This window comes from Chionomys nivalis, chromosome 3, assembly GCF_950005125.1.
Source record: "Chionomys nivalis chromosome 3, mChiNiv1.1, whole genome shotgun sequence".
Taxonomy (NCBI): Eukaryota; Metazoa; Chordata; class Mammalia; order Rodentia; family Cricetidae; genus Chionomys; species Chionomys nivalis.
Window position 1 is genome coordinate 10,592,230 of NC_080088.1, and position 12,067 is coordinate 10,604,296.

Consider the following 12,067-nt stretch of genomic DNA (forward strand, 5'->3'; position numbering starts at 1 on the left):
GAATAGTTTATTGTTCTAGCCTAGAGCAATGGGTGGAAGGCAGATAGGAAATGGTCCATGATATACAGAGCAAGGAGTGTCAAAGCTGTGCAGAACTAAAGCAAGGCCTTCCTCCAAGGTACTGGGGTGTCTGTGGAAGGTGCTCCCTCCAGTAATGAAGAGGGAATTCATAGACAGAACTGGTCTTCAAAAGCAGATTTAAGCTTCTGGAATTTTGCTGTGTAAGAAGAGAAAAACATTCACATTGCAGTTTATAAAGGTTTCCCATCACAGTGACTTCCAAAGGAAATGTCTGTTTCCTAACTGAAATATTTCAGAGTATGTTTGAATCAGACATATCTTTAGCTGATGTCCTAACTTTTGTTTACCTGGGGGTCACAATTTATTTCATTCAACAGCAGACAATGTCTTGCCACATTAATGAATCAGTTGTTCGTCATTTGTGCTACTGTGGAGATGAGAGGTAGTTCTGGGAAAGTCTTTTCACTTAGTTTCCTGGGTACTGTTTAGTTTCTTATTAGAATTGACAGGAATTACTTCTGACAGTCAAGTTAAGTGCCATCTGGTAGAATGTGACCTGGAAAAAACATTATTTAACACCAACTTATGTTTTTTAACTTATGAAATTTTTAGAAGCCATACAAGACCACAAACCAAGGTTTTTCATAATTTTAGATATCTTAATAATGAGCTCTTCTTCATTTGTAAGCCTAGGTGTTTGTAGGTATAAATGTTGGTATACATCTGATCTATATTCAGTTTTAATAAATTGTAGCTTTCTTAAAAAAATTCTCTATAAGGGAAGAAGGACAAACTAGAAACAGAAAATCCGCTAGAAGGAAGGTGGACATCCTACATTTACTAGCAGAAGCAGTTCTGTGATTCTCTGGCAAGAAATGACTAGAGCAAGAAATGACAGGCAATCTTCTAGAACTCCAGAAACATGTGAGCTGCCTTTGCAGAGGACTGCCCTCCTGCTATGACATAGTTGTAACTGAGGACCTTGCTTTTAAGGTTTGACTTCATAATGTCCAGTAAGAGAAATGTGTTCATTTCTCAAGAGCCTTCTCAATTAGTGAAGATTGGAAAAAAAAATGTGTGAGCAGATATTATCCAATGTGGTGATTTGTGTGGTGGTTTGAATGAGAATGCCCCCTAAAGGTTCATATATTCAAATGTTTGAGTCCCAGTTAGTAAACTATTTAGGGATAACTAGGAGGTGTGGCCTTGTTGGAGGAGGTATGGCATTGGGTGTGGGCTTTGAGGTCGCAAAAGCCCATGCCAGGCCTCTTCTGTCCCTCCAACTTGTTGATGTAAGCTTTCTAGCACCATGACCTGTCTACTACCATGCTCCCCGCCATGATGGTCATAGGCTCACACTCTGAAACTGCAAGCAAGCCCCCAATGAAATATTCTTTTATAAGTTGTCTTGGTCATGGTGTCTCTTCACAGCAATCAGCTTATTTGCATTCATTTTATTTCTTCTCATGTTCTTATTGCCCATTATTTTTTCAGTGAATAAGTATCCAGACATTCAAATTTTTCCTGAACAGTTCTACATGCAGCTTCTAAGCTAAGAAGTCACATTATTAAGGACATTCTTTCCATCACAACAGTCCTCGGATAATAAACCATAGGATATAGTTCACACTGACCCCCTGTGCCCTCGTTTGGCCACTACAGCGTTGAAACAATTACGTCAAACATGTATTGTTGATTAAATAGGAGGTCATGCAAACTAGACCAGCAGTTCTTCCTGGGTTTATACTTGGACTCTGAGGAGTAGGATCAGGGATGAGGAAAGATAGCCAAAAGCTGGGGTCAGAAGGACTGTGAGGGTCTGTGATCCAAGCCAGTGAGTGTTTTTGTAGTATTTCACCTTCCAGCATATTCTCAATCAGGAAGCAGAAATCAAATCAGTATAGAACATGAGACAGCGGAATTACAGGGAATTCAGAGAGCCTCTAGGTCCTCTTCTGCAAGGTGCATATTGGTCTCGTATGCAAAACACTGCACACATCTCAGTGTCTGGAACATCTGATCGCAGGGCAACTGTCAGTCTTCAGGACCCAGCTCGGGCCCCTCCGAGACCTGGCACAGTCCATTGTTGCCTTTGCCAAGCATGACTCAAGCAGGAATTCTGAGCTCTGCATTCCTTGTTACATCCACATGGATCCCAAAGAGTCTTTGCCCTACCTCACTCCCCATAGACAAGGAATACCTACAACCCAGGACGAGCCAGGGTTATCAAGAACTAACATCAAAGTAACCTTGACATTTCATTTAGACAATAAAAGAAAATTATACATAAAATATAACATGTGCATGCGTCTTGTTGTCCTAGACTCTTTTGGGAACTGTTTTCAGTAGCATATCCAAGGCATATTATCAGATGTTAACTATAATTTTAGCTAGCACTCATTTAATGGCTCTACAAGAAATCACAACACTGATCATATACTATTCATAGCAATAATAAGTAAATATTATTCATTATAATTACAGACATGTTCAGAGAGGTAAGGTAAATTGCATAATGTCATTAATCTATAAATTGGTAAACAATATAATGCAGCCCTGCCTATGCTGTCACCAAAACCATACCCCAGTCACACCTAACTTCTAGAGATTGCATCATCCACAAAGTTCAAGTTTGTCCCCCAGTGTGCACAACCTCATGTGCCTGCTCAGCCTCAACACATGAAGCTAGGACATCAAGTTATGCTCTCCACCACAGAAAAATAAACCATTAATATAAGAAAAGAAGCTAAGTATTTTATAAACCCAGAGTGCTTATTGAGAAGAATGATAGTTCTAGCTTCAATATTTCAGAGTGAGTGTAATCTTGAGCATTCAAAAAATGCAATCTTAGCTTTTACTTAAGTCCAAATTTACATTCAATTTTTAAACAACTATTTTTTTGAGTAATTACTCCTTTCTCACCATCTCTTAATAGAATAGACTGACTGACTGATAGATGACAGATAGATAGAGACAAATACATGATAGATAGAAAGATAGATAGATGGATGATAGATAGATAGATAAATAGATAACTATTGATGTTACTAAGAAGCAACATTTAAGTATAGCCATACATTCCCAAGACATTTAAATTGTAAAAGATCATTTCTAAGCTTTAATGTTTAATAAAATGCATTTTCAATCAAGTAGGCTGAAAACTATTTCAATTACTGCTCACAACATACCCTTTATACATTTACATTTCATTTCTAAGGCAAGCCGTTCAAGTCATACTTAAAATACAGAGATGGCATGAACTCATGCCTCACCCCCTTTATGGCCATCTCATGGACAAATGAGATTGTAAACTTCCTGATGAGTAGAAACTCCTCCTCAGCATGTGGATCTGAATATCTTATTTAGTTTTCAGGTACTTCACATAAGTTTTTCAATCACTTTCATGCGGTGGGCAATAAGCAAACATCAGATGATGAATGAATCTCCTCTGTGTGTCACATGGTTTCCTTTTTCAGAAAGTCAAAATAATATAAATCACATTTCCAAGGTGAAGTTTTATTGAGACACTTAATTTTTTATAGAGCATAATTGTGGAAGCTGTTGAGTTTTGCCGATTTGCATCTCCATCTGCCCACAATAAACAACACACAGGTAAATTCCCTAGTAGGAACATGGATGCATAAGCAATTCATGGAAAAGAAAACACACAAACATTAAAGAGTTTCAAGCAACCAACCTCAGATAGAGTATCGAATGTGTTAACCACATCTTCCACACTTGTGGTCTATCAAAACTTCTAGAATATCTCTGAAGAAAGCAGATTTTCCTTATCATCATGATGAATTCTGTACTCAAAGCAACAAATTTAAATTAGACCATTTTTAATAAAGTCATCCCAAGATTTAAAAGTAATTTGGTGACATTAAGCATAATAAACTAAACTGCAGCAATGAAAGAAACATTTTCATTAAAGTCTTAACAAATCACAGTCAAAATTCCAGTGCAGAGATGGAATAGAGTCTATATTGTCTCCAGGGAACTGAAATAACAGATGACAGCTAGGATTCTCAGCTCATCATAACAAATATATAATTAGTTTTGACCTTTTCATAACATCCCAACAAATATAGCGGTTCATAAGCATGCATGGTGCAAATGAAATTAATTGCAAGGGTATCCTTCACTGAAATGTTTAATGATCTCATCACACAGATTTCCTGGATGATATCTTTCTGACTTCCTCCTAAAAATAACACCATCGGAGGCCATGAACCAGGTTAATTTCAGCAAACCAGAACCAACCAACATCTGGAACTATATCTAGCTTGTGTATATGCTTCTCATGATGTGAATCTCTCTCTCTCTCTCTCTCTCTCTCTCTCTCTCTCTCTCTCTCCCTCCCTCCCTCCCTCCCTCCCTCCATCCCTCTTTATCTTTCTCTGTCCCTCCCTCCCTCTTTATCTTTCTCTCTCTCTCCCTTCCTTCCTTCCTTACTACATCCCTCTGTCTCCAACTCACCAAATCTGGACTTGATTTAAAGACCTAGGGTCACCAGGTGTGATGGCACACACCTGCATTTAGAGCGCTAAAGCAGAGGAATTGCAAGTTGGTGGTCAGCCTAGCAAAACTTTTCTCAAAAGTAATAAAAAAGTCAAATGCTAATGGTTATGTGAAGCTTTCCTTTGTTCATTCATTTTTCTGTCTCCTTTTAAATGGTGTAATCTAAAAGCTATTTGGCTCAAGGCGGTAATTTATGTCAGCATTTCCTTTCACATTTAAGTCAGCTCAGCCCCCACGCATTTCTTCCAATGGTGAAGTCCCAAGGTGTAGGGTTTATACCTGTTAAATATCCACATTATCCTCCAAAATGCAGAACTTTATTGTGAAACACTCTTGGACAGAGCATGCATTCTTCCTATCTTCGCTCTCTACCCTCTGTGTTTTCTAAATTATATTCTCTCCTCCAATTAAACAACAGACTTTTCTAAGTTCCAAGAAAATCACAAATTATATCAGACCTTTTTTATAATGCATATTTTGTAATCCCTTTTATTAATTTTTAAGAATGTTATATATGAAAAACAGAATGTCATACATGAATGCTATATTTACATCATTTTCCCTCCTTTTTCTTCTCCCACATTGGTTATCTCCTTTCATTAAATTTATGATTTCTTCTATAATTGTTATTGTATATATAAAACCTATTGAACTGTCAGCTATTTGAAGCAAGATTTCATGTCTACAGACTCTTTCTAGATGGAAGAGTTGATATTTGCTCTATAAATAGGAGCAGTCATTGATTAAAAAAAGGTACAAATCTAACTTAAACCCTATACCTATAAAACATCTTAGTATATTAACACCACTATACACCTACAAGATGCATCCTTCAAAAAATTAAAAGTAATCAATTAAAAGGGAAAATGAATTATTGCAGAAGGGAAGGGGGAAGAAAGGGGAAAGCAAACTGGAAGGCAAGAGGTTGGAAAGTTTGCAGGATAGGCTCATGGGCCAACTAAAGAACAGAAATCTTCATAATTATAATAACAGTGGAATCTGCTAGGTAAAAGGGTGACTTATTTATACACATCAAGAAAGGAATTTGGTATAACCCAATAGAGTTCAGCTGTAACCCCATAGAACATTCTTGATAACCATGATAAAAATTCTGACATCAATTGTCAATGAATACCAGCACTATCTTTTGAAAGGATTTTATGGGTTCCAATTTGTCTGGGATGGTTTAGACATTTACTTTAAAGTACAAGGATGAGCTCTGAGTCCTACCTAACTCTCAGCCAGGTTTATTGCTCTGTTATATCAAAAGCCATTTAAAACTCTATCAAATATGACTGTTCCCTTTCCATTGAATTAGCACCACAGTTAAAAGCAGAGAATAAGGAAGCATCAGTCAACTTTTCAAATGCCACAAAACGCAAAGACCGGCTCACTGCTCAGGCTTCCCATCACAGCAAATGAACCTTTGCTGCCTTTTCTAACCTTAAAACCTGGGAAAGCTGTGATCTACCTCAGATGCAATGCCAAAGACAGAGTAGATGATGAGGTCATTGGAAGCTGGTCCTTTTCTCTATGGGTGAGGGGGAAATGTCCTCCTTATTCCTATCATGACTCATAAGCTGGAAATCCCAAACAAATCCACTTGAGAGAAAGGAAGCCTGCAGATTGAACTGGCAAGTCACACCTCTGTTGGGTACTTGTGGAAAGCTACCTGGGATGATCCCACGTCCACCATAATGAAGAGATAAATAACTACATAAATAGCTACGTAAGGGATGACTTGGGACTTGCCACTCTTCCACAGGAGGATCAAGAACTGGGATAGGACAGTAAATGACTTAATCAGCAGAAACAGCTGCAATTGACCAGGAGCACATTCTTCCATCATTTTGTGATGTTATTCTTTCTTACATCTCTCAAAATAGAAATTGCTACCTCCAATCACAGCATCTAAGGAATCCATAGTAGTATATTACACCTCATGCGTGTGGCAGAGACAAAATATGACTAAGACAAAAATCTTTCTGCCACTATTGAGCTATCCCCTAAAATCTTCAATTCACATCATAATGGTTTTACTGTTAAAATTCTTTTATGTGGCTATGACTCATGAAAATGAGATAACTTTGCTGAGTCAATGATAAATGAATGAATCATTTCTTGTTTTGCTCTAACTATAACGTTGTAGAGTTTTTATGAGAATAGGTAGCATTTATATATCATCAAAATACCATTGAAACTCTACTCCTATGGGTATGAGTCAGTGTCAACTTTACAGAAAACCTTTTGAGCTCACTTTGAGGGTTCCATGCAACTGGCCTTGGATATTATAACATTTCTCCCTACCCTTTCCTCCCTCCAAACCCTCTAATATATCTCCTCTCCCACTTTCCGCCATAATCATGGCTCCTTTTTTCCACACTAATTGTTATTGAATGCATATATACATATGTATATACATAAGTACTCATAAATATATCCTGTTCCATCTGCATGTTTCTTGTATGTATGTTTTTAGGGCTGACTTTTTTGGCTCTGTGACTTTTAAAGGAACCAAACAACAGATACTATAGAGGCTGGATAGGGCAGTCTAGATGAGAGAGTGCCTTTATTCCTTTCCATGGACTTCTCTCTTGTTGGCTGCCTAGATCTCTCCAGTCTTCCTTTAGAAAGTCAAAGGTCATTCTTTAGTGTAGATTTTATTATCCTATGTGTTCACTGCTCAACTCCAATAAGATCACAAAATCTTCTAACTTAAGAGTCATGGCATATTCTCAGTGCCACAGTCAGAGTAGGAGAGAGTTACGTGGATAATTAGTCCTTGAGCAGTGAGTAGGGTAAAGGAGGGCAACAAGGTAATGACTTCAAGGTAATAGAGACCTGAAGAGTAGGGGAAAGAAACAGTTACCAGGATCTTCAGGCTCCTGTAAGAGAGGCTTTCTAAAGTGCTTCATCTCTAAGAGGGGAAACACATTCACTGTAAACATGAAGCTCAGATGAGATAAATGTAACAGGAACACAGATTTTACTTCTGGTCAACTCTCTGACATATGCCTGACATTGGCGCAAACTAACCAAGCTATATTTGGCTACTGTCCAGTGAGTATCACTCTGAAGGTCACTCTCCCAGCAAACATTAAAGAAAGAAAATATGTGGAGGTGAATACAGACTGTCTTATATCCTATCTACCAATATTTTTCTCTATATCAGAATTTGTGTGGATAAGTATATAATAAGAGTCATCCAAAATTAGAATATCATAAAAGCAAAGTTTAACATGTCATCTGAAACCTACTCTAGCTACTGTGGAGTCCTTGATGTTGTGAGTTGCTTCTAGGGAAGGAAAAAAAAGTGAAATAATGTCAGTATAGGCAGTCTAGAATTCAAGGAAGAGGAACCGTCTTCTAGCTCAGGACTTGGGGTTAGATAAAGCCAGGGTGGAGTCTGTTTGTGAGTCTTGCTTGTGTCTCTTGGGGTTCAGTCTTCTAACATCAGTAGCAAGACCATCAACAGTACACACACCATGTCTGACACAAAGCCATGCATTTGATTGACAATAGTCCCGCTGTTACTATGATTTTGAAGTCCGAGGTTAAGATGAAGAGAAGGAAACTCCACTAGACTGTCCTCAGCTGGTTTCAAAACAAATCCTAGAAAAGTACCCTGGTACTCATGAGATTCTCATGTGTGGTTCAGTTTGGCTGGAGTGTTCTGTGACCAAAGGATCTACACACCCCTGGCATCATAAAGTGGTACTCCCTTCTCCAAACTCTCAGGGGGATTCCTCATGTTCAGTCATCATTGTCCTTAAATTGTAACTCTCATGTCTAAAATGGACCAAAGACAAATAATCTGTAACCAGACAAGTTAATAAGTTTATCAGCCATGGTCTTAATATGAAATGGATATCACGTCCAAGAAATTAGAAAGGGTTTACTAAACAGAGTATTTACAGTGGTGAGGGGGACCCTGGGTGAAAGTCAAAAGGCTGGTATTATTATCCATCCTCCAAATGGAACATCAGAGGGGAAAATGTCACCAAACAAAGAGATGGCATGGGTCACAGGAAAGAAAATACCAACTGGGAACTGTGGCTGCAGGTAGAGTAACACTTCCTATGCTGTTGCCTTTGTGGGCGGGGAAAGACATATGACATACTGTGGGGTGCTATTCAACTTGGCCTCCCATTGGCAGACACATCTAAAGGGCTCTAGTCTAGGGATCCTAAGGGAGCAGTATAGGAAAGCACTTCCTTTTAGTAGAAAAAGAGAACAAGACTACATAGACTACATCTCTGGAGAATATGGAGAAACAGAGAAAGCTCTATGAAATCAAATTAAAGCTAGGAACCTCATTACACAAAGTTATCTTTTAAAAACTGGGGTCAGGCAAAGGTGGTGCACACATTTTAATCCTAGTACTTGGGAGGCAAAAGCAGGAGAATATCTGTGAGTTTGAGACCAGCCTATGGAGCAAGTCCAAAACAGGTTCCAAAGCTACACAGAGAAACCCTGTCAAAAAAAAAAAAAGGAAAAAAGGAAAGAAAAGAAAAGAAACAAGTAAGGAATAGTCAAGCCCAGAAAATTACAATCTGATCCTGAGAGATGCAGAACCTATAGGAAACAAACCATCAATCTAGTACTTAAAAGGCAAAGGCAGGCAGATCTCTGTGAGTTCAAGGCCAGTTTGTTCTACATAGTGAGTTCCAATCCAGACAAAACTACATAGTGAGATCTTGAAAGAAAAGGGGAGGGGGGGTTATGCAGATAGAGAAAGGGAAAGAAAGAGACAGAAAAAAAGACAGAGGGAGGACAGAAAGTCAGAGGGATAGTGTCTTAATAGAACTGATGAGATAAAGAGAAAGAAAGAGATAGAGGGAGGACAGTGAGACAGGGATAGTGTCTTAATAGAACTGATTGAGCCATTGGGTAGAAGAGCAGAACAGACTTCAAAATGTTTCACCTCTTTAGTAGATATTTCAAAGCATTCTGAGCTAGGCTTCAGTTTCTTGTGTCCTCCACTAAAGCACTTGAGATACACATAAACTGAAGTTGATCCCAAACCTAACTTCAGAAGTGGCTCATTGCTTGCCTCTAAAAACACACACAAAAGTAGTACCTATGGTTTTAATGAAACTTCAGCAAATAGTATTTTCCTGGCCGTGTTCTTGCATAGGACCTGGCTTCATTTCCCAGCACCTACATGAAGTATCTACCTACTGATATACCAGTACAGCACATATCAGGTCGATAATCGATGTCAATCATCTTATATATTAAACTTGTTAGTTATAATATGGCATAAAGAAGATGACAGTATGGGATGATAAGAAGTAAACTTGTGACTGAAAAAGTGAAGAATAAATTGAACAGTGGCTGCCTTGATCAACAGGGCAGTATAACATGAAGTGAGACCTATGACGGATTGTACACCCATAAAAACATACAGTTGAACATCTTGAAGAGCAGAGGAGAGAATGGAGACAACTATGGTCAATGTTGATAGCACCAATTATCTGATTCCTCATTTGAATTTCTTTCTCTGCAAATGGATCTCTCAACATGACATATTTATCATTATACCATAATTATGCTGCTCAATTCTCAGAAATTAGATCAACTTATAATATGTTACAACAGGTCTTAGCAGGAGTTCATTGAGAAGTCAAGGAAGGCCAAGAATCAAGGATCTGAAATGAGATCTCTTCTGCTACCAGGAAACATTTATCTAAAGCAATCTAGAACTATACTCTGAAATGGGTTGTTACAGCCAAATCCCAGACTAATGGTGGTCCTTTGCCAAGGACCTAAGTTCCATTGTTGTGGAAATGTGGATGGGTACAAGGGGTCCCTGTATATACAATAAAGAAGAGAACAAGTCGAGCCATAGAGGCCACACATGCATACACATTTGTATACATCTAGCATTAAACTACCCAAAAGTACTCAATTAAAGAGAATTATCACCCCTTTAAAGCTGCAATCATAGCCATTATGTATCATCGGGCTTAAATCAGTTCCCTGGGAGATGTCCTGATTAAGCGGATTTCCCAATTAAACTTGTCCTAGTTGAGTGGAGCACACCATTCTGATTAGATTCCTAATTTATATGGGAAGCTTTATATTTTATAGAAAGAGAAAAGAGGAGTTGAGGAATTTGTCAGTCCATGAAATGTCTCCCTGTGCATTTATCTCTCTAATAACAAACCAGTCCCTATGGCTGACAAACACAGATCCTTACTTGCCAAAGCAGTTGTAGGCCTCTTTATAGATAATACTAATTATTCCTTCTGGAGCTCAAACAAGTCTTTGAGAACTGTCAAATATGTCCATCGCTTGACAGACAAAACCAGAGAGGAACATATCAGAAAAGAATGGTAAGAGTGTTCAGAATGAGACACAGAGGATGGTACCATTTTAGTTTCCTCTCTGCTGCTGTAACAAGCTCTGTGACCAAAAGCAACTTGGAATGGAAAGCGTTTATTTCATCTTAAAGGTTGTAGACCATCACAAAGGGAAGCCAGTTAAAGATCCCAAAGCAAAAACCATGAAGGAACACTGCTTACTGGCTTGCTTCCAGACTCACGCACATTCAGCAATGTTTCTTATATAGCCCAGGCTCTAGGGTGGTGCTACCCAAGGTGAACTGGGCCCTCCTATTTCTTCAGCAAATAGAGGTTCTGTTCCATGCACATCCATCTAGTTGCATCCCCTGGGACAGCTTCACTATGAAAGGAAGCCCTCCTGTCCCAGATACTGTTCAATGCACCTGTAGTGGATGCTGTAGTATGTACTTGAAGCTCCCTTTCAAGACTGAATGATTTACTTCCACAACTGGTGGGAGAAAAGATGGCCTCAGTTCTCAGTAGTTCTTTAAAAAATGGTCTGATCTCCAAAATATACAAAGAACTCAAGAAATTGGTCATCAAAAGAACAAATAATCTAATAAAAAATGGAGCAGACTTAACATAGAACTCTCAACAGAGAAATCAAAAATGGTTGAAAGACACTTAAGGAAATGTTCAACATCCTTAGCCATCAGATAAATGCAAATAAAACAACTCTGAGATTCCATCTTACACCTGTAAGAATTGCCAAGATCAAAAACACTGATGACAATTTATGCTGAAGAAGTTGTGGAGTAAAGGGAACACTCCTGCATTGCTGCTGGGAGTGCAAACTGGTACAGCCCCTTTGGATATCAGTATGGTGATTTCTCAGAAAATTAGAAAACAACTTTCCTCAAGACCCAGCAACACGACTTTTGGATATATATCCAAAGGATGTTCAATCATGCCATAAGGACATGTGCTCAACTATGTTCATAGCAGAATTGCTTGTCATAGCCAGAACCAGGAAACAACCTATATGCCCCACCACCAAAGAATGAATGAGAAAAATATGGTATATTTATACAATGGAGTACTACACAGCAGAAAAAATAAAATTTTGAAATTTGCAGGCAAGTGGATGGAGATAGGAAACATCATGTTGAGTGAGGTTACCCAGACACAGAAAGACAATTATCATATATACTCACTCATAAGTAGTTTTTAAACATAAA